This window comes from Apodemus sylvaticus, chromosome 11 (genome assembly GCF_947179515.1).
Source record: "Apodemus sylvaticus chromosome 11, mApoSyl1.1, whole genome shotgun sequence".
Taxonomy (NCBI): domain Eukaryota; kingdom Metazoa; phylum Chordata; class Mammalia; order Rodentia; family Muridae; genus Apodemus; species Apodemus sylvaticus.
This window is the reverse complement of record NC_067482.1, coordinates 43,689,823-43,711,828: the sequence shown is the minus strand read 5'-3', so window position 1 is coordinate 43,711,828 and position 22,006 is coordinate 43,689,823. Positions and strand designations below refer to the sequence as shown.

The 22,006-nt window shown below is 48.3% G+C and overlaps 1 protein-coding gene across 11 annotated transcripts in view; it reads right to left on the bottom strand.

The window, feature by feature from the left end:
- Apbb2 (amyloid beta precursor protein binding family B member 2) overlaps positions 1 to 20,230 on the bottom strand; it is a 314,642-nt gene extending 294,412 nt beyond the window's left edge. For 4 of the 11 annotated variants that reach the window (XM_052199523.1, XM_052199526.1, XM_052199524.1 and 1 more), the window contains exon 1: positions 19,986 to 20,221. The gene's annotated coding sequence lies outside the window, so the exon portion shown is untranslated. Of the gene's footprint in view, positions 1 to 19,985 lie in introns of all 11 variants that reach the window. The other 7 variants (XM_052199519.1, XM_052199525.1, XM_052199521.1 and 4 more) reach the window with 4 other exon arrangements.
- Between the last annotated feature and the right edge of the window lie 1,776 nt (positions 20,231 to 22,006).

The following is a 22,006-nucleotide window of genomic DNA, read 5'->3' as shown; positions in this document are numbered from 1 at the left end:
GTTGAGGTAAGGTTTGGTCTGTTGCTGTGTATTGTAATGCTGAGTGTAGTCCCTCAACAACTGGTCACCCCAGAGAGGAGAGAATCCAAGTAATGGATTCTATATAACCTTGCCCCCAAGTTAACTCTAATTGGTCAACAGAGATGCTAACAGCCGATTAACTGGGCAGAAGAGACATAAGTGGGGTTTTAAGGTTCCCAGGCCTGGAGTCAGAGGAGATCACAAGGGGATGAGGAAGAGGGTGGTGAAGAAAGAAGGCACCGCAGGGTAAGAATCCTAAAATAATGGCCACGTGGGCTGACTAATTAGCGTTAAGTGCAGCCCAGACAAAAACACAGCAAATTATATAATGGGATTATTGGCTGGGAAATAGACGTAATAGCATAGAAGATAGGCATCTGCCCATCTGCCCAGCTCTTGTGCTGATTAAGGCTTGTTATGAATATAAAGGTTGTGTGTGTGTGTGTGTGTGTGTGTGTGTGTGTGTGTGTGTTTTATCCAAGAACTAAATGGTCAAAAGGAGGGGTAGAAACCCTGGATTGAGATTAAATAATATTACAATATTCCTATGCAGTCCAGGAAACCCTTAACTTGCAGAAGAATTAGGAGGTGTGGCCTTGTTAGGAGGTGTGTCATGGGGGGGGGAGCAGGGGGAGGTTTTAAAAGACTCACCCCATTCCCCCGGGTGCTTGCTCCCTGGCTCCCGTTAGAGGTGTGAGTCTCAGATGTCACATCTTCACTTCACCATCATGAGCTCTAACTCTCTAAAACTGTAAGGCCGGTTTAGTATTTTCCAAGTTGCCGGTCCATGGTTTCTCATCGCAGTAATAGAAAACAAAATAAGGCAGTTTTCCTAGGGCCACAAGTACACACAATGTCTCACCTCGCCTGACCCCAACCTTTAAAGTCTTCATTTTGTTCTGGCCAGTGAGATACCATCTTTGTATGTAGCCCAAGAAAGATCGATACAGAAGTACAGAATCTGGAGTGGAAGCAGATCGCCCTGCCGCTGTCTTTGACCTGCTTGCTCACCCAATGCGAGGATGGCTGGGCATGAGCACCCCAGTAATCCCAGCACTGGAGAGGCAAGGAGATCTCAGTGGGTTTGAGGCCAGTCTATTCAACATAGAAAAGCTATGGGCTGCATAGGGAGACCCTGTCTCAAAGTAACGAGAGGTTGATTGCTCTTCACTCAATTAATCTGCCTGTGATGATCCCAACTACTCTGTGATCATTGATGATAAACACCAAGGTGCCCAAGCTTCTTCATAAGAGGTGACAAGCCTGGGGGGCCACTCACGGCATTTCAGCACCGAACATTGATGCCCTCGAACTCATCAGGTCACACAGCATGGAAAATAACAACTTTAGAATTGTCACCCTATAAACATCAGCCTTCAAGGACATGGGGAGACAAAGTACTCAAGTATTTAAATAAATAGGTGTGACTCATTTTTCTTAATGAGAAGTCAGTGTCATGCCTGAACATTTGCTGGCCATCCACTGTGCTGGGAACCGTGAGAAATATATTCACCACGATCTTGATGGTCTGGTACCCTCTGGACACAAGGAAAACAATAACATATTTCTACATCGGGCTTTGGACACTTAAGCAGATCTGGGGGAAATCCCTTGGCATGTATAATTATTATCCAATCCGCTACTCAGGAACTGTCTTTGAAAAGACCCAGTAAGCTGACATCATACATAGCTAAGTGGAAAAACCCAGTCAAACAGCAGCTGAAGGGCAGGAACTGCCCAACTCACAGAAGGAGCAGGGCGCTCCGAAGACGAAGGCCAGGAGAGCCACCAGGTGAAGCAGGTCACAGATTCTGAACATGTCCTAACATCAAATTCTCACCCAACCCTAACTTCCATTCTTGTGTTCCCAGAATCATCTTGGCTCAAAAGCAAATGAAAGCACTAACAGGTTTTTCTAAAGGGCAACTAAAATCGTTTTTTGGAAGAAACAGTGTGACCTCCATTTTAAATAAATAAACAAACAAATAACTGAAGTAACAGCTTTCCTCAGGAGACAACATAGAATAGTTTAGCAAGTAAATTCTCACTGCCACTCCACAGGAAATGCAATTTTCAGACCATGTTAAATTTATAGGCCGCTCTGCGGCTGCCAGAGCATCTCCCTGGTGGTGGTGGTGGGGGGGGCTCATCCTTTGTCTTTATGCAGATCACATCCTCAGGATACAATGTTCTGTGATTACAGAAAGGCTTGATTTGTTTCTAGAGAAAACACCAACTACATTAAAAAAAAAAATATATATATATACATATATATTACCTTTCATAGATTGGAGAAATTTTCTTTGTTTCCAAAACCAAGTAGGGGCTCAGGGATAAAGCGCTTGCTGCTTACAAGCATGAAGCCCAGAGTTCACCTCCCCAGCACTACTGCAAGCCTGGCAGAAAGGCCTGGCTTGCCAAACTGGCTGAATCAGGAAGCCCTGGGTTCAGCAGAGAGGCCCTGCCTCGGCAGCGATTCAGGGAAACATCCAAAGTTAACTTTGGGCTCCACCAACATGCAAATGTGCACACACAGACACATGTGCAAAATAAACCAACAGGTAAATCATTTTAAATTTGAACAATTAAGCCAGGGGAATGATTCAGAAGGTGAAAGAGTTTACCACGAAGCCTGAGACCTACACACACAGACACACACACAAAATAAATAAGTAAATATATATATATTAGTTAAAAGAGCAAGCAGCTTGTGTTGCTAAAGAGGCTGAGGCAGAAATATTGCCATGAGTTTCGGGCTAGCCTGTGTTACACAGTGAGTTGTAAGGCAGCCTGGGCAACAATGTGTAAAAGACTGGTGTGGACATCATGCTGACCAAGTGTGACCCAGGATCAAACCCTAGCTCCGAGACCTCCAAGCCTACCATGGTACCACGCTGACAGTCTATCAAGGGGTAATAACAAACCCAATAAAACAAAACAAAACTGAGTAACTAAATACAAAGTATATTACAAACCTCTTTCCATGAGCCTTTTTATAAAGATCTATCTTGGCTGGAGAAACGGTTCAAGATTAGAGCACTGGCTGCTTGCCCATAGAACACAGGTTTGATTCCCGACACCCACAAGGCAGCTCACAACCATCTGTAAGCTCCAGTTTCAGGGAATCTGACGCCCTCTCCTGGCCACCATGGATAGGCACGACACAAAAGCGATCCACAGACATGCATGCAAGCAACACCCTCATATACATAAAACAATAATAAATCATAAGTTAGTCTTTAGAGAGGAAAAGCACTTCCTTTAGTTTTAGTCCTAAATAAGGACAAGTCTGATAAAGGACCATCCCTGGTAACCCAGTTACAAACATGCAATTCTCTCAGAAAGACTGTTCCACCTGATGACCATCTGAACAAGAAAAGGAAAACTCAAAAGCGAAGCTAAGTGTGCTGGCCGTGCTGATCACTACTGCAGAGCACACATCCCACAGCACCACAGCAGACACGCCCACCAGCGTGGCCCCGATCAGTATCTCCTGCCGGCCTCTCACAGGTGGAGAAACTGCAGCCCCGACTGCTCACGTTTAAACCCAGATCCATCTGCATCTAAAGTCTAGTCTGGATACGGAAGAGCTTCATGCAGAAGAAAGCTGTTCGACAAGACAGAAACTTGGTAACAAGGTCAAGTGACAAGTGATTGCCACCTGTCCCCTCCCGGCCCTGTGGAGCTCCAGGCTCAGGTGCAGGCCACCAGGAGGTTTGGACATGCTCAAAGGAGCTTCGGTCCTGGGAAAGTTAACTCCTCCCTCAGATTTTAACTGCTTCCCCCCCACCTTTTAAGTGTATAATTATATGGATTAAGCACATCCACACTGCTGGGTCATTGTCACCAGCATCCATCCTCCAAACGTCCCTTCCAAAGGAAAGCTTGGTCCCACGGAACACCAGTTTCCATCACCTGAGTAACCGCGTGTCACTTCTGCCTCTATGACCTAACTGTTCCGGGTTAGTAAAACCGTAGGCCCTCTGTGCTTGGCCCATTTCACTCAGCGCTTAGATTCCCAATTAGTCTCTGAGATATGGTCCAGAGAACATACCTTTCAGATGAAACGCACGATAGTAATTTTACGCCCTTTCTCTCAGAGCTCGGGAAGGGAGGAAGAGACAGAGGGGCTACAAAGTCATCCACTATCCTTCCCAGAGACAGAGCCTACTTCTGAGTCTGTTGGCTATCGCTGGCTGTATGCAAACAAACTGTTAACAGTTACATCACCTTGGAACATTCACAGGGGACATCACATCACATTCTTTAACATAAGCGTCTATCAAAATGGCATAAGGCCAGGCATTTCGAAATTAATCCCAAGGTCAACATGAAGGAAAAATAAGGTACTTTAATGAAAACCGGCACCCACCCAGTCTCCTATTACACACATGAAGGCTGCCTTACGTTTCCCTCTGATAGCAGGAAACTGTTCTTGGCAAGGCATCCTGGTATTGTTTAATAGCTAGCGCTGCAGAAGGAAGGCAATACATTCACAAATGTTCATCCAGGAACAAATGTTAAGCAAAACTTTATAAACTCTGAATGCACCCACTGCCCCCCCCCCCACCTTTTCTCTCTCGAAGGGAAACAGCACGGTCGCACTGACGCGGAAAGCCCGCTTTCTTACAGGAATAAAGATAATAATGCCACAGACCAATGAGCTCTAGGTCTTTTTATTGCTGTTGTTGTTTTAATTGTTTCTTTCTTGTAATTCCCTGGTCCTCAGAACCAAGGGAGAAAAAAATATTCAGTGAAATTCCACTCCTTATTAAAAAAACAGCAAGACCTAGGCCTGGTAAAGTGAGGTGATTTACACGGAAGTAAAACCAGACACAGCAGGAGATGACTTGGAGAGAGACAGGGAGACTCTTGTGGATGGAATGCAGGATTTCCTGTATTTATTTTAGTAGAATTAACCTCCAGTTCTGGGAGTCATTTTTAGGAACTGATGCTGACCCCCCCCCCCCCCGCCCGTGGTCATGCACAGTGGCGGTCTGTGTCCATCACACCATCGTTCATAGACTTTTCTGCCCAAATCAGTGTAATGCATTGACTATAAAGGCAACAGGATTTTCCTCAGAGCTTTGCAACATGGGGACCCTATCCCAGTCCCCAACACACACACACACCGTAACAGTCTCCAGCACCATCATCATCCCTGACAGAGTCCCTATCTCTTCAGGAGCACAAAACTAGAGACCCAAGAGTAGCCCACCCAAATCTAAAGCCATGAACTAAAGGAACCTCCCTGCCCTGCTCCTCCCTGCCCTGCTCCTCCCAGGCCTGCTCCTCCCAGGCCTGCTCCTCCCAGGCCTGCTCCTCCCAGGCCTGCTCCTCCCAGCCTGGCTCCCCCCTGCCCTGCTCCTCCCTGTTCTACTCCTCCCAGCCCTGCTACTCCCAACCCTGCTCCTCCCAGCCCTGCTCCTCCCAGCCCTGCTCCTCCTAGCCCTGCTCCTCCCAGCCCTGCTCCTTTCAGCCGTGCTCCCCACAGCTCTGTTCCTTCCTCCTGTCCTGCCCCTTCCTGCTCCTCCTTGCCCTGCTCCTCCCCACCCCCACCCCTGCCATGCTCCTTCCTCCCTGCTCCTCCCTCCCTGCCCTGCCCTGTCTCTGGTTGTTCCCTCCAGCTCCAGCTCTTTTCATTCTTTTCTAAGTAAACTCCCATTTCATCTTTCCAGAAACTTCTCTAAGCAGGAGAGCATGCAGCATGGATAGGGGCCTCTTCACTCGCCTAATAACATAACTGACTCAAATGTTCTTTTATTCTTACCGCGTAAGCCCAGGCTGTCCTGGGCTCTTGATCCTCCTGCTTCAGCCTCCCAAGTGCTGGGATTACTTATAGGTATCATCGGGCTCTATCTTAACTACAATATCTTAACATTCTTTCTTCTTAAGACTCACCCCAGGATCTTCGCAAATAGACATTTTTGGCAAGCTCACCCCTCCCTGACCCCTTCTGTGCTTCCTATGCCAAAGAACGGTAAGATTTCATAAAATAAGCCTCTTCAAAATGGCTGACCTAGATCACCTGTGCTCTAACTTCAAGAAAGACCAAAACTAAACATACCTCAGCTAAAAGTAAATCCAAACGCCAGTACTTGGAGCTGAGCATGATACACAATAGCCTGTAATTCTGCCACTCCGTAAGTTGAGGTCTGAAGAGCAAGAGTTTAACCCAGTTAAGTTGGAGCCAGCGTGGCTACGAAGCTCGCAGGAAGGGGGTTACAAGGTGCAGAGGAGGGAGAAAGAGAAGGAAAAGAAAAAAGGAAGGAGAGAAGTGTGGTGTAGGAAAGATAGATGGAGGATTGCTTCTCAGATTCAGTGCTCCCCTTGGAAACCCTCAGGTCAGTCACCTCCTCTCTGCCTTCTCCTTAGTCAGCTGACAGCAGAGCGGGGTCTGCATACCCAAAAGTTGCAGTGGCATCCGAATTTCCACAATTGACCGGGTGGTGGGGGCGCACACCTGTAATCCTAGCACTCTGGGAGGCAGAGGCAGGCGGATTTCTGAGTTCGAGGCTGGCCTGGTCTACAGAGTGAGTTCCAGGACAGCCAAGGGCTATACAGAGAAACCCTGTCTCGAAAAAACCAAATCCAAAAAGCCAAACAAAAAAAAAAAAAAAAGAATTTCCACAATTTAAGTCAAAACCTACAATCTGTTAAACCAAGAAAGGCAAAAGCATGTACGAAATGTTAATGGGTTTTTTTTTTCCTATCAAAGGTAGTTCTCCCAGCAAGGACTTGAATTTCCTGAACCTTTCTTCCCCTTTCCCTTGCCAATCTCATCAGCTGAGCTCCCACAGGTGGGGCACGGTTACCATGGACACCGGGGATAAAAGACAGAAACCATCTTGGCCAAGAATGCTTGCGAGCATACCTGAGTCCTGGCGACCCTTGTCACGGACAGAACTAACTGCCTTGCCCAGTTACTTTTTTGCTTTGCTCATGAGTTCCTTGGTGTGATACCAAGATTATCGTTTCATTTTTAACAAGCATGTGCTAAACAGTCTATTTTAGAAGTCTCGGAGGCAGTACCAAGCCCAGACCCAAACAAGGTGAGCACAATCGGTGTGCAAGGGACCGGCAACGGTTTGTAAGCGAGGCCCTTCTGAACCAATCCGCTGGCCTGAAAGGGCTCCTCCCCATGTCACGATGCTTCCTCATTTGGGTCTACTTGTGCTTTTTTTTTTTTTAATTTACACTATATTCATTATGTATTTGCTCGTGTGTTCTTTTAAATTTACACTGGGCATATTCATTACACATGGTAGGTATGCAGTGCATAAACATGCCAGGCTCTTGACATAGCCTTCATTTCCTGTCACTCAGGACCCAGAAGAATATCACCCAGTCACACCACCTGATCTAAGGTGGCCCTAGGCCCTAGGATCCCATCACCCCTCTCTTTCACAGCATTTCCTACCAAGATGTTAGATCAGAAAAAAACAGAATCTCTGCCTTGGATAGAGGCCTAACATCTCAAGTGGGCCAGAGATGTTAATCACGTTGGCTAAAGGATCTACGAGGGTGGGCTCACCTTAAGCCAGGCTAAAGAGGCAGGTGGAATTAGTTCTTTAATGAAATACTGTACTGTTCCTTGCCAAAATCCTCACCTCTAATGCAAAGGCTTAGAGACCACAGCCACATAGGGTCCTAAGTCAGCCCACCTTCTAAATCATTCAAAAAAAAGTGAATGTTTCCTTCTCTTCTTAAATCTGCTTTTCTTAATACTTTGGGCTTCTCCCCAAACATTCCTTACTTTCTCTGAAGCCTCCCCACAGGTGGTGCTACCTGTCAACCATGTCTGACCCACACGCCAGCTTACACGGCATGGCTTCTTCCCTTTCTCCTCCATTCCCCCTTCCAGGCAGCAGCTTGCCTTCTCTGGGTTTTCTTTTATACTCTAATAAAATGGCTCCTGGGCTGCTATTTGAGCTCACTTTTAAATCCGTTGATCAGTGAACCTATGAGCACTGAAAGGTGGCCCATTCTTCCCCTATATCAAAGAGAGCACAGTAGCTTACAACTCTCCCCAGCAGCTCAAAGGGTGGACTATCAGAAGACTATGGGCACAACAAACATATGTTCAATAAGCACATGGATACGTGAAGGAGACAGTTTAGTAGTCCTCCCTCTTGCCTGCACAAATGAAGACTTAAGCATTTGGTTATATGGTCTAAGTTAAATAGGGCTTCATTTCAATTCAGTGTGATCTGGTGGTTTTGTTTTTAAATATAAGGGCTATGTGTATGCAATCCTATTTGCTAAACTGAATGTCCTCTGCATTTCTTTTGGACACATTTTATTTCCACACTAGTCACACTGGAGAAGTACAAGAAAGCTGTGTTTTAGAAACAGTAATGGCTTCTCTCCAAACCATTCTAGAATTTAGAACAATAACCAAAAGAGACGACTTATATGTAAACTCATACTGACTTCCTTAAAATCACAGTATATTGCTTTTAAATTCAGAGTGTGGGGGGGGGGGGTTGAGGGGAAGGAGGAGGGAGAGAGGAAGAGGAAACAGAAACAACAGATGTAGAAAATGTGTTCTTTCCAACCCTGGAAACGCATACATAAAGGAGCTCAGAACCATCCCACAGGGATCCACAGACTATGGACACAAGCCAGGAAGAAATGCAGATGAAGATGAAGGGTTGAGGACTTAGGGTGTGAGAACCCCCAGTGGGAGCACGGAGAAGAAACCCCTGGCCCTGACCTGGGTGATTGTGTACACCAGGGACTCTGCAGGTGTGACTCCAGTCTAGCCACTCAGATGCTACCTGGTAAATCCTGACAAATGCAGACTTTCATCAAGTCACACCATAGACTGGGAAGGCAACTCTTGGGCTGGGACCAGTAAGATGTGTTTTCACAAGCCCAGGGGTGGCTCTGATGCACAGTGAGGTGGGCACCAAGTAAGCAACTTCCCGTAGGAGGGCTGACATCAGACAGATGAAAAACGGCCCACTAGGGATGGATGCAGCCAACAGAAGCCCTCTGTCCAATGCCAAAGAATGCATGGCACGTTGTACAAATGGTAGTGTGCAAGCCCAGGGCATGAGAGGCGAGTCAGATCACCAAGGGTGTTGGGTTCAATGCCAAGCAGCTGTACTTTGAGCCTGTGGGCAGCAAGGAGCCCCTGGCTGGGCAGAAGGGGCATGCCCACACCTGCAGAGGATTTTAGAAACAGCATGGAGAAGAAATGGGCAAGCGACCTGCAGAATGACTGCAAACTCTGCAGGGAGAGGCAATGGTGGTGGGAAGAACCTGGAGGCTGTGAGGAACGGTAGGGCTCCACACACAGGCTGGAGCCAAGTGGTGATTTAAACAGCAGAGATGTAGGTAGCAGGACAGCTGTGAAAGAGACTGAGCTGAGACTTGCCCGACACACTGGAAACTCAACCAAAAGTAGGTACGGAGCTGGGGAGCAGAGTGCTTCTCTGCTGGGGATACCATACTGTACTGGAGCCAGTTCCTGAGCTGTCAGCTTTGCTCTCTCAATGAGAGTTCCAAGCAGACAGAGTGGCCACCCTGGTCAGGCTCTCACCACAGGGCACTGGGATCAGCCCCCAGCTTCTGGGAAGCGAAACAGAGATGCAAACCAAGAGGTTATTACTCTCCTTCTGGAGAAGACAAGAGTTGTGGGGAAGGAATTAGAAATAACCTCAGTGTGATGATTTGAGTGAGAATGGCCCCCTGGGCTCATATATTTTAATATTTGGTTCCCAGTTGGTGGAACTATTTGGGAAGGATTAGAAAGCATGGCCTTGTTGGAGGAGGTGTGCACTGGGGGTGGGTGCTGAGACTTTAAAAGCCTACATCAGGCCCAGTGCCTGTCTATTTCTGTGTCTGTCTGTCTCTCTCTCTCTCTCTCTCTCCCCCTCCCTCCCCCTCCCCCTCTCTGTCTCCATCTTGCAGATAAGATATAAGCTCTTGCCCAAGGCTCCAGCGCCAGGCCTGCCTGCCCGCCGTGCTCCTCACCATGATGATAAAGGACTAACCCTCTAAACTGTAAGCAAGGCCCCAGCTAAATGCTTTCTTTTATAAGCTGCCTTGGTTATCACGTCTCTTCACGGCAATAGAACAGTAACTAAAACACTTGGTTTCTTACATTCTCTATAGTCTGTTGACAATATCCCAAACCCAAAATTCCTATTATGAAAATTTAACAGTAAATCTGATCCATAAAGGCTCATTCTCCCTGTAAGAGAGCTCCAAATACCTTTAACAAAAGTAGAAATAAGATATAGTTCCAGGCCACAACGAACAGCCACCTAACGGAGATGACAAGACAGCTTTCCTCTATTTCTATTTTTGGAATAACCGTAAAACAGAGGACAGAGATGTTTCAAATCTCACTGAGAGGAGTCTGCGTCTTTGCTTTGATTTCCAGAAATGATTCCTGGCAGGCAGATAATGTTGTGACCCAATTACTGGATTTTTTTTTTTTTTTTTTTTGGAAGTAGTAGGCACTTAGCTGGGGACGAGCTGGGGGGAGGGGTGCAGAGGGAGGAGTTAAGAGCAGGCACTACCACCTGCCTCCCGCCTCAGAACCTCAGGGTGGAAGGAGCACTGGCAGTCAGGAAGCGAAATAGCAGCTCCCCCTGACCTGCTTCCTGCTTCCTCGCCATTCCCGAAATAGACGGAGCTAAGGAAGATCATAAATATACTCCCAACCCTCTAGGGGAAGACTTGGCAAGGACATAAATTTGGGTCCCTGGGAAAAAGGGATGAAAGACAAAGCTACTGAAAGCCTTAGAATCAAGGGGGTCGGAACAGTGGGAAATACTGATAAAGGGAATAGGGGAAACCTCCAGACAGTTCTTACACCAAAGTACACACAGGGGGCAGTGCTACAATGGGTTCCCCCAAAGTTGAGCTCTTTGGGTCGAAAGGCAAACCTTGGTAAGCCAAGAGTAATGATAATGGTTAAGGCCTCACTGCCTGCCGAGTGGTGGCCTAAGTCCTTATCCCCTATCAGCTCCTGAAATCCTCAGAATCGTGTTACCTACACGCTTTCTCATTTGTAGGTGAGGCATTACATAATTATGGTGTTCAACTAGAATTCTGCCAATGGTGGACACATGGTGACCCCATGACAGGGCAATACCAGAACCCTAAGAGTGGGTGTTTTAACACCAAGCACCGACAATCTCTGCAGAGTAGGTTGCCCTGTGCATTCCCTGTGCACTGGCCAACAGCATCTCTAATCCCTATCTGCAAAAAGGCAAGAGTCAAGCTAAAATGTCTCCAGGTCAAATGTGGACATCTCTGCAGGGCACGTGTCCTCTCCCTCCCCCAACCCCCAAATGCAAAAGCAGATACTGCAGAGGTTTGAATGACCACGGTGCTATATCCAGGGCTCTCAGCAGGAGAGACAGGCTCTGAAAGTTCCAAGGAGCTGAGTGTGGGGCAGAGCCAGGAAAGGGTGGCCTTCTTCAGGGGAGACTTTCACAGGAGCCACTTGCCACGGCTGCTCTTCCATGCAGCACCCCACTTCTGAAAAGAAGGAACGGCCTCCTTTCTCACCACTCCTGCGAACCCCACACGGGCCTCTACAGGACACCCTACCACCGGTGCTCTGGCACGCTTTTCTCTCTTCCTGGACTTGGCCCAGTACCTGACACCAACTATGTACGCAATAAACATTTGCTGCACAAAGGAATGAGCGCGCGGAGCTGAGGTTTCTGGGAGTCACTGGATGCATGTCTCTCTTCACTAATGACCTAGAAAAACATATATGCAACTTGTTTCTTGGGGAGGATCTGAAAAGTTCTGCACTGACAGCAGGGAGAGAGTCTAGGGCTGAGCAGTGCTCCCCATGGTATCTAGGCCCCAGGACCTGAGCACGGCATCAGGCCTCAGCCATGGCTGGCTGCAAATTACACTGCAGTAGCGCACCAAAAACAAAGCAACCCAGGAAACCTAACTTGTGCTAGGTTTCTCCTTTTACCTACAGATGGTACTGCCCAGCCATACACGGTGCTTCCACCTATAGACAGTACTGCAGCCATACACAGTACTTCCACCTACAGACAGTACTGCCCAGCCATACATAGTACTTCCACTTACAGACAGTACCACCTATTTATACATAGTACTTCTACCTACAGACAGTACTGCCCAGCCATACACAGTACTTCCACCTATAGACAACACTGCCTAGACATACATAGTACTTCCACCTATAGAGAGTACCGCCCAGCCACACTCAATACTTTCACCATAGACCATACTGTCCATCTATACACAGTACTCACAGACAATACTGCAGCTATACATAGTACTTCTACCCAGAGACAATACTGCCCATCTATACACAGTACTTCTACCTACAGACAGCACTGCCCATCTATACACAGTACTTCTACCTACAGACAGCACTGCCCATCTATACACAGTACTTCTACCTACAGACAGCACTGCCCAGCCATACACAGTATTTTAACCTATAGACAGCACTTCAGCTATACACAGTATTTCCACTTACAGACAGCACTACCCAGCAATGTAAGACACTCAATGTTGAAGGTAGCCTGGCCTTTGCCTAGAACAAGTCTACTGAACAAACTAAACAAAGACGCTCAAGTTAAGAACACAGTCAGCAGCAAAGAACAAGCACAGTGCTCAGGGAAATGCACCATCTCCCATGGTTTCAGGCCAAGGCCCCAGCAGTCAGAACCTCAAACCAGCCTTGGGCCCGCTGGGGAGGCCCTGAAATCCTCATCCGGTGGCTCAACTTCCCAGTACCTGCATATGACAACTCATCAGCTTCCCCTTATTTTATACAAAAGCGATCTATCCTGGGAAATGCCCAGAGGGCCCACAGAGCAACTTCTAATCCCAATGTCTAAAAAATCATATGAGAAAATGCACCTGGGAGCTACAACCGAGAGAAACTAGCAGTAACTGCCAACAGGCAGATTCCAGTTAACCGTGTGCTTTGAAATCAAATGGGAGGTTAACATTTTTACCTTTTCCCCAAACGCTGAGCTGAAGGAAGTTTAATGGTCCACTGGCAAGAAAACAAGACTTGTGTGTAGGGCCCGGACCAGGCCTCTAACTTTCCTAAAGCACAACTAACTGTCAAATGGGAAATGAGGCTGTACCTCCAAAGAGTTAAATGAAATGCTTCCTGTAGAGCTGCAGGCACACAGCTGGTTCCTAATAAATAAACGTTATCGCTTCATCCTGTCACTTGGCAACCAGTGGTCCCTTCGCATTTACTGAGGGTCCAGGACAACAGGATGGCCACTATACCGCCTATTATAAAAGACCTTAGCTTTCTTATCTCTAAAATGGGAACAGGGCTTCCTGAGGTCTGGATGGCACAAAAGCCACGAGGTTCTGAGCTCAGAGAGCTTCGCAGTAAAGTCGATATTATGATATGATTGGTGAGCTGCCGATGATTAAGCACAGATTGTATAGCTATGTTTGCATGTGTGAGCATGTGTGAACATATATACAGACAGAGGTCAGAGGCCAACACTGTTCATCTTCCTCAAATTCTTCTCTCATTCTCTCTCTCCCCCTCTCGTTTTTTTTTTGAGACAGGGTTTCTCTGTGTGGCCCAGGCTGTCCTAAACTCACTCTGTGATACCACCACCCAGATCTCTTCCTTACTTTTAAAGACAGGGTCTCTGAAGTTCACCTGCTCAGCTAGATTGGCTGGCCTGCAAGCCCCAAGGATCCTCCTGCCTCTTCCTCTCCAGAGCTGGGGTCACAGGCACAATGCCTAGCTTTTTCATGGGTGCTGGGAAATGAACGTTGGTCCTCATGCTTGTATGGAAAGTGCTTTAGTGACTGACACATCTTCTCAGTCCACTAAGCTCAACAGACTTCTAAAGGGTTGCCTGAAACACATTATTTACTATGTTAAGCTATTATTTCAAACCAAAGTTTTTTTTTCCCCCTGTCCTTTCCACAGCCCAACAGTAACCCCACCACCACCAAAAAGGAAAAAAAAAAAGGTGAAAAATAGCCATTTCCGGGAGCCAACCATTCATAAGCTTCCCCTAAGCATCTCCGGCTCATCCTGGAGGGCACAAGAGCACGGGAGCCCACGTGAAGACTATTAAGCAATTCGTGATTCAATGGTCTTGCTTCCAACAGCAATTCCTAGAATCACCATCTCCAAATTGCAAAAGCATGTTGCTCTGCCAGAGAGAGATCTCCATGCAAAGAAACGAATGCCAAGATCCGTCTCCAGGCCTGCCTGCTGAATTCACATTGCCACCACTAGCCCAGTCTGCTCTCCCAGGGCCTCGTCCTTCAGCCTGGCATCCTGCTGGTCATTCTTGGGCTATAATTCAAATAGGGCTCACTAGTTCCCAGGGCACATTCAAGATGAATTCCTTCACAGCTCCTGAGACTCTGGGTGACGCTACATTCCTGGAAGGCCCAGGGGCCCTAGCAGCCCACCCACGAGCTCCATGTGTTGCTCTGGCTTCGCTACTAACTCAATCCCAAGGGCAGAACTGTGCATCTCAGGACCGGATTCCCAGACTTAGCAATTTCATGGACCATTAAGCTGCCAAATGAAAATATTCCCATCCCTTCACAGAAAATTTTTACCCCAAAATTGGAAGGGCATAATGTCAAAGAAAGGGGTAGCTCTCCTCATTTGAACACCAATAAAATCCTGGCTGTAACCTCACTGTTATCACAATGAAACATAAGGACAATGAAGATGCCATTGATAGGCTCTCAGCCCTCAGGGCCTGCACTGTGCTCTGCACAGACACAAACCGTTCACCCCTGCAGTGCCTCCGTGTGAAGAGCCGTTTTCTAGGGTGCTGGATTGGACACGCTACATCCCATTCCGTCGGCGATGCCAAGCCTTCCTTCCCCAGCAGAGGAACTCGCCCTTCCTCTTCAGAACTCTGCAAAGTCGGTCCAGTTGCATCCTCCAAATGCACACTCCTCCCAGCTCAGTTCAAAAGTCTGCATTTTTTTAGTCAACTAAAAATAACAAAACCACACTTCCTCCCACGCCAAGCATTCCTGAAGCAGGCTTGCCAATATAGCTCGAGTTTAGAAACTTCAGGTACTGCCCCACAAGGCAAAATCCTGCAGCGTCCACAGGAGGAAAAGAACACAATGGCTAACTTCCTAACATTCTCCTCGTTAACATAAAAAAAAAACATTTTGCACCCATTTCCATCCACCCTGTTATTTTGTTCTAAGTTCTCTCTTTGTCTCTGTGAACTCAAGCATTTTATATGTCCTATATACCAGGAAATTATACATTGTCATTTTTTTCCTTTAGTTCTTATTTTTTGTTTTGCTTTGTTCTGTCTGTATCTTTTGTTGTTAGTTGGTCAGTTAGTTAGTAAGTTGGTCAGCATGCTAACCTCCTATGCCTTTAACTACATCCAGGCTCCCTGGTTTTGACCTCATGGTGATGACTTACCTCCTCTCCACAGCTTTTCTGTTCTTACTGCCTGCCCTCTCCCCATGTTTGCAGTTCTAGCCTTGTTCCTTGCAGGCATTTGGAATCCTCCAGGCCAGAGGCCCTGATGTCACTGTCCTCTGTAACCACTGTTACTTAAGTGGTGCAGTAACTCTGGCTACCTTCTCCTGCCTCACTTAAAGATTAATGGACCTGAGTTTTGTAAGCATCCTGAAAGCAGCTCGTGCATACCCCAGAGTGTATGCACCCTGGGACAGGCACCCTGGGCCCGCAGGCCCATCACCATCTAGCTGGTACTTCTGCTACTGCAGCAGCCGACTGTAAACACCTGCACAGCCAGGGAAGATGCTCACATCAACGGACAGCGGCAACCAATTCCTAAGGCCAAGAGCGGCACCTCTCATTAAGGTCAGAAGGCGAAGGATAAAACATAGGAAAACTCTGCTAAAATTCTATGGGATAGATGCCAGCACCTGAGACACAGAAGGCCTCCTCTGCAACTGGTAGAGTCTTCTACATGAGCTGGGAGACTAAAAGCAGAAAGTCTCTCTTCAGGAGATGCAAAAAAAAAAAAAAAAATCCGCCGAAGTTTGATAGCCAAGCCTAATCCTGGCTCTACCGCCTACCCAGAAGAACATAGGTTCAGAGTTCATTGATAACAATTATCTTGTAGCAAAAGAAAAACTCAATAGGAGCCAGGAACTGACCAAGAAGGAAGGATGTTAAGACAAAACCAGGGCAGGACAGGCTCTGAGATGCAAAAACCAGCCTTACCTATGCGCTAAATGAATTCTTCCCTCCTTGAATGGCTGGATTATAGACATCACCAGAGGGCGTATCCTACTGCAAATCTCATTCTACGGATGGGGTAACTGGGATTCCAAGAGGTGAACTGACTTGTCCAGGTCACAGAGTGAGCTGGACTAACAGAGGAGCAGGGCACAGGAGCAAAGTCTTTGGAGTCGCTGACTGGTAAGCTTTCTACCAAATCCTACCAGACCCTTAATTACAGAGCCTACTGCTGGGCCTCGGACAAGCCATTACGGCTACAAAACACCCCATCAACACATGTTATCACACATTGTATGCACCAATGACACTTTAACATGGGTAGTTCTGGCTTATCATCTGTCTTAGTCAGGGTTTCTATTCCTGCACAAACATCATGACCAAGAAGCAAGTTGGGGAGGAAAGGGTTTATTCAGCTTACACTTCTGCATTGCTGTTCATCACAAAAGGAAGTCAGGACTGGAACTCAAGCAGGTCAGGAAGCAGGAACTGATGCTGAAGCCATGGAGAGATGTTCCTTACTGGCTTGCTTCCCCTGGCTTGCTCAGCCTGCTCTCTTATAGAACCCAAGAGCACCAGCCCAGGGATGGCACCACCCACAAGGGGCTCTCCCCCCTTGATCACTAATTGAAAAAATGCCCCACAGCTGGATCTCATGGAGGCACTTCCCCAACTGAAGCTCCTTTCTCTGTGATAACTCCAACCTGTGTCAAGTTGACACACAAAACCAGCCAGTACATCATCCCTACAGTTAATTCTATTTGCTAGTACTACACCACCATTGAAAATAAACAAACAAACACAAAGCAGGTTTTAAAACTCAAGACGGAGGCTTCTTACAAGCATCCCCGTTACTTGTAAGGCACGCTGTTCTACTCAGACCTAATCCTAAGCAACAAATCAAAGATGCATCAGAAGAGAATGCTTAGGGAATATCATTGAAACAGTCTTCTCCTGTGTGAGGAGACCTCACAGTGAGCTTGCTAATGGGGTCTGAGGTCTCCACCTCTTAAGGGGTTTTCTTGGATGGGTGGCATTTAAGTCAAGGTACCATCAGCTAGGAAGATGACTCCGTTGGCAAAGTACCTGCCCTGCAAAGGGTTAGGGTTAGGGTTAGGGTTAGGGTTAGGGTTAGGGTTAGGGTTAGGGTGAGGGCCTGATTTAACTCCCCAAGACCTCCATTAAAGCCAGGCATGATAATACAGTATTTCTTCTGCAAGATGAAAAGGTAAAGGCAGGCTTATCCTGCGTGGTTCTCAGGCCAGTTGACCTGGCATGCATAGCAGTCAACAACTAAGACGAAACTTGGTCTCAAAAGAGGTGAAGGTAGCAGGATCTATACCAAGGGATCCTCTGACCATCACATTATGTCATGTGCATATGACTGTACACTGTATAATGTATGTATATACACTGCATGTAAAGAGCAGAATATCAGTTTTGTCATGAAACAGCCATTGATCAAATCCTAGTTTTCTTAACCCAGGCAAGGAAAGCATCACCCACATGATCAGTAATAACTTATACAATATTTTTCTAAACCTCATCCTAAGAGCCTTGTTAGTATAGTGAGTAGCTGTGGTCTCTCAAAACACAAAACTGTGGAATACTTAAGGTATTATATCACAAAGGTATTGTCTATTTTAAAGGTGTGGATAGAAGGATAGTAAGATTCCATTTTCCTTAGATAAATTTAGATATGCACTAATCAGAGTAAGCAACAAAAAGAACACAATTCTAATAATCATCATGGGAAGGGTTTCAAGTGTTGATTCCTGCTCTAACAGAAAAAGAATCCAATATTTGTTTGCTGTTTTCTCCTCTGGCAGGAAAAGCCCTCAGAAAAAGAGAAACATGACATACAAAATAACTGTTCTAAAATATTGTTTGCACATGTGTTCTTGTAATACTGGTCTTTTCTGAGATAATGTTGAAGTCTGTGTTCACACTACTGAAACTAAATGTAAAGTCTTACTCTGCTACATTGTAACATTGTTACATTGTAGCTCCTCAAGCTTTTTGGGGGGGTTGGGGGGCAGGGATAAGTAACAGTGTCAAAAGACAGAAGCCTCACTTGCTCCAGAATAGGGTCCCAACCTGAGTCCTGTCCCTGAGGCTCTGAGCAAGTGTGGTACATGGAATTCTGTTTCTAAGAACTTTCTGAAGGTATCTAACTATCTAACACATCAAGTTCAAAGGGGCAGTAGGGAAGACTTCTTGCACCTGTGACATCCCCCCCGCCCCACCCCCACACTCCACAGATGGGACCACTCCTCTCTCCAGTCACCCTTGTTCCCACATTTCTACCTGTCTGGGGAGAGAGGGATCCCCATCCTGAGGACAAATACCATCTTCCCAAACAGATGCCTTTTCTAAGATTCTGCTAAGAGTCTCTGAATTGGGAAACCCAAATTCTACTTTCAAACTGAAACAAGACAAAGTCTATTGCTAACTTCATAAAGAAACGCCCTCTCGAGAGTCCTGTCTCCGAAAGGTCAGTCACAGGAATTCAGGTACTACTACCACGGATGGCCATTTCAGGGAAGGATCTGTAATATCATGACAAGAAAAAAAAAAACAAGATTTACGGTACCAAATCCTAAAACAACAGATCAGCTGTCATAATTTATTCTTAAGTTGGTAAAATGAAGAAACAAATAACAAAAAGGGCCTGCCTCACAAAGTTTCTTATTTCTTGATATCAAAATGATATTGCTGTTATCGCTTTATGGTGATGCCCCTTTATGACTTTCATTTAAGACATCGGGCACAAGGCAAAGCCAGTGACAGTACTTTTAAAACTGCCCCTTCTAAGGGCTCACTAGACTTTAGACACTGACCTAATTCTCTCCATATGAGCCCTCTCCAAACACTCAGTCCATCCCCAAACGCCTGGGACAGTCATGGCTGTGCAGAGTCTTGCTAGAAAACAGTCCCAATTCTCCATCTGTTATCTCCAGCTTTTTTTAAGCTACACACTCCCTTGGCCTTTGGAGCCTGACCTCCTATTTTCAGATCTCTTCATCAATGGAGAGACCACCAATCATTGTTTCTATGGGACTCCGCATCTTCCCTCCGCCCAGCTAGTTTTCGTCGCACAAATGTCATTTCTGGCGTCTGAGCCACCATTCCTTCCAGCGGGCAGCAGTGGGGCGTTCGGAACCCAGATGACCGGCTTCCCTGATCCGGCCCTCGACACACAGCCATTTTCTAGTTAAAACGCTCTCAACATTGCAGAGGGGACAGGAACTTTGCCCCCTCCTCTTCTCCCGGTAGCTGGGCTCTCTGCAACCCGGGAAACGCTAGCCAGGTCTCTGAGTCTCCAGCAAGAGCGCGCCGCCGAGCGGGCAGGCCGGCCCCAGGGCAAGGGGGCGTGCGCTACCGGTCGCCCGCGCCCACCCGCACTTTGCCCTCCGCAGTCTCCGCCCGGGCACAGCCCTGCGACCCGGTGTCCTCGCCGAGCCCCAGCTCCGGGTGGGAGTGAGGGAGCAATGGGAGTGACGGGGCGAGCCCGCAGCCTGAGCGCCGGCCCTACGGCGCGGGCGCGGAGCGAGCGGGACTCCGCAGCGGGCGGCCGCTGCAGATGCGACGGCAGCTGCTGCAGCTGGGGCTGCGGCTGGGCGACCGGCGGTGACCGCCAGAAATCGAGCGGCAGCCGCGAGGGCACAAGCAGCCAGGCTCGCCGGCTGCCCTGCTCCCGCGGCGCACTCCGGGCCATCCCTCGGATCCCCGGGCTGAAGGCATGGAAGGAAGCGGGGCTCACCTGCGCTGCGCGGCGTTCGATCGGCTCCGGACCCGGCTCCTAGGTCTCGCAGTCCGCTGATCGCCGGGATCAGCTGCGGGCTGCAGCACGCGAGCTTCCTACTTAGAGCAGCACTGGCTGCGGCAACTGAGCATGCCCAGTGCGGCTCCGCGAGGCCCGCGCAGGGAGCAACGGCAGCGAAATTCCACTTCTCCAGGCTTTGGAGGCGGCTGCGCGAGGAAAGGCTTGGAGGGGCCAGGCAGAGCCGGGCGAACCCAGCAAGGCGGGGCCGGAGGCGGAGGCCGCGGCGGAAGGGGGCGGGCCGCGCTGCCAGGGCGACCCCTGCAGGTGGAGGCGGCGGGCTGCGGCACAGCAGGGAGGCAGGGGGCGCCAGGGTGACACCTAGAGACCAGGGTGCGGGGCAGCCCGGGTATCCCCTCCAGGTGGCCTAGCGTCTGTCTGTACCAAAAGGCGGTTTGGGGAACTGTTCTCTTACACGTCTGCGTTCCTTTAGAATGGAACAATATCCCCAGATGAGAGCTGCCCACAGCCTTCTAGGCTGAATGTTAAAAGGTGAAACTTCTGCCTTCTGCCTCCTCATCCCCCCCCCCCACGCCTAGACATATGCCACACCCGAACATTCCTGCAGAAAATCACAGCGAGATAACGCCAGGCAAGAAATACACCTGCGAAAAAGGAAACGCATAATCTACTTGCTACCTGTTAGGCAGTAAGTGGATTTACTGCAGGCACCTGGAGGTCCTTGATTTGTTCTCCACCAAAGCCAAGGGGTGTTAAACTGATGCCTGGGTCAGACTCAGCTGGGAAGGTTGCAAAAGCAGCATGCTAGGCACATTTCCAGGGGATGGTGAGTGGTAGTGCCTTGCTACACAAGCGCCTGGAAGTAACAAATTCCCAGGTGCTGGTGCGGCTGCGATCCGAGGACTAGTCATGAGGACTCTGATATACACAGACGATGCTACCCTACCATCTCCTCTAGAAAGGTAATTCTGAAAATAATTTAACTACTAAGTAATGGCTCTTTTCTAACGCACTCCTCCCTCAGATAATAAACTCAGACTCATCCTCCCTACAGGGAAAATGGGCATTATTCTTTTTTTCTTCACATAGCATGAGTTGATTGAGGTTCCACAAGTTCCCCTTACCACACCTGGGAGTACAAGCAAATCCCAGCCCTGCTTTCATGATGTTTACAGCCCAACAGTGACTGGCATCCATTGACTAGTTTCTATGAAAAGCCGTTTCTGCCCTTTCCATACACAAAGTGTTGACATGTCAAAGAGTTGGGTTGTTGGGAATGGACAGAACGCCATGTGTTGGAGGAATCTTCCATCCTATAGCCTCTTCTATAATCAATATTTTCCTCAGACTCAGCGGAAAGCCAATAAGTACTGCTACATAAAATCATAAATCTATGCAAGTTCACTCTTGGAACTGAGCCTCTGCATCCCAAGGCTGGCCCAACGAGTCCTGCGAACCATGGACAGTCGAAAACCAGGGTTCAAATACCTACTTGGGAAAAACAAACTGTAGAGGGTATTGAGACACAGGCTACTGTGTCCTTCGGGCCCAGGCAGAGGAGGAAATGAGCCCAAGCCCACCCTGTGTGTCCTTCATCGCGGTGATCTCAGCAGGCTAGCACACCAAGTCCCCTTTCCACCTTGATCTCGCAGCCCGCCACCGTCCAGAGCCTACCCTACCACTCGATTCTCCCGGGCTCCCGGGTCGAACCGCGCCTGCCCCCTCCAGGCGGTCTACTCCAGGCAGACGTACAGGAAAACCCGCGCTGGAGTCGGCCGCGGCGGCGGGGCGGGGCGGGGCGCGGCGCGCAGGCGCGGTGGGCTCCAGGTTGGACGGAGGCGGCGCCCTACTCCACACCTGATGCAATCGCCCTTCCGGAAACCCGCAGGGTCTCCAGGATCACCGCGGAAACGCTTTCCCGCCTGCTCCCGCCTCTGCGTCCTAGCCGGGTCGCCTGCTTCCTAGGCTCATTCCCCTGGCGGCCTGCGGGAGGAGTCGGG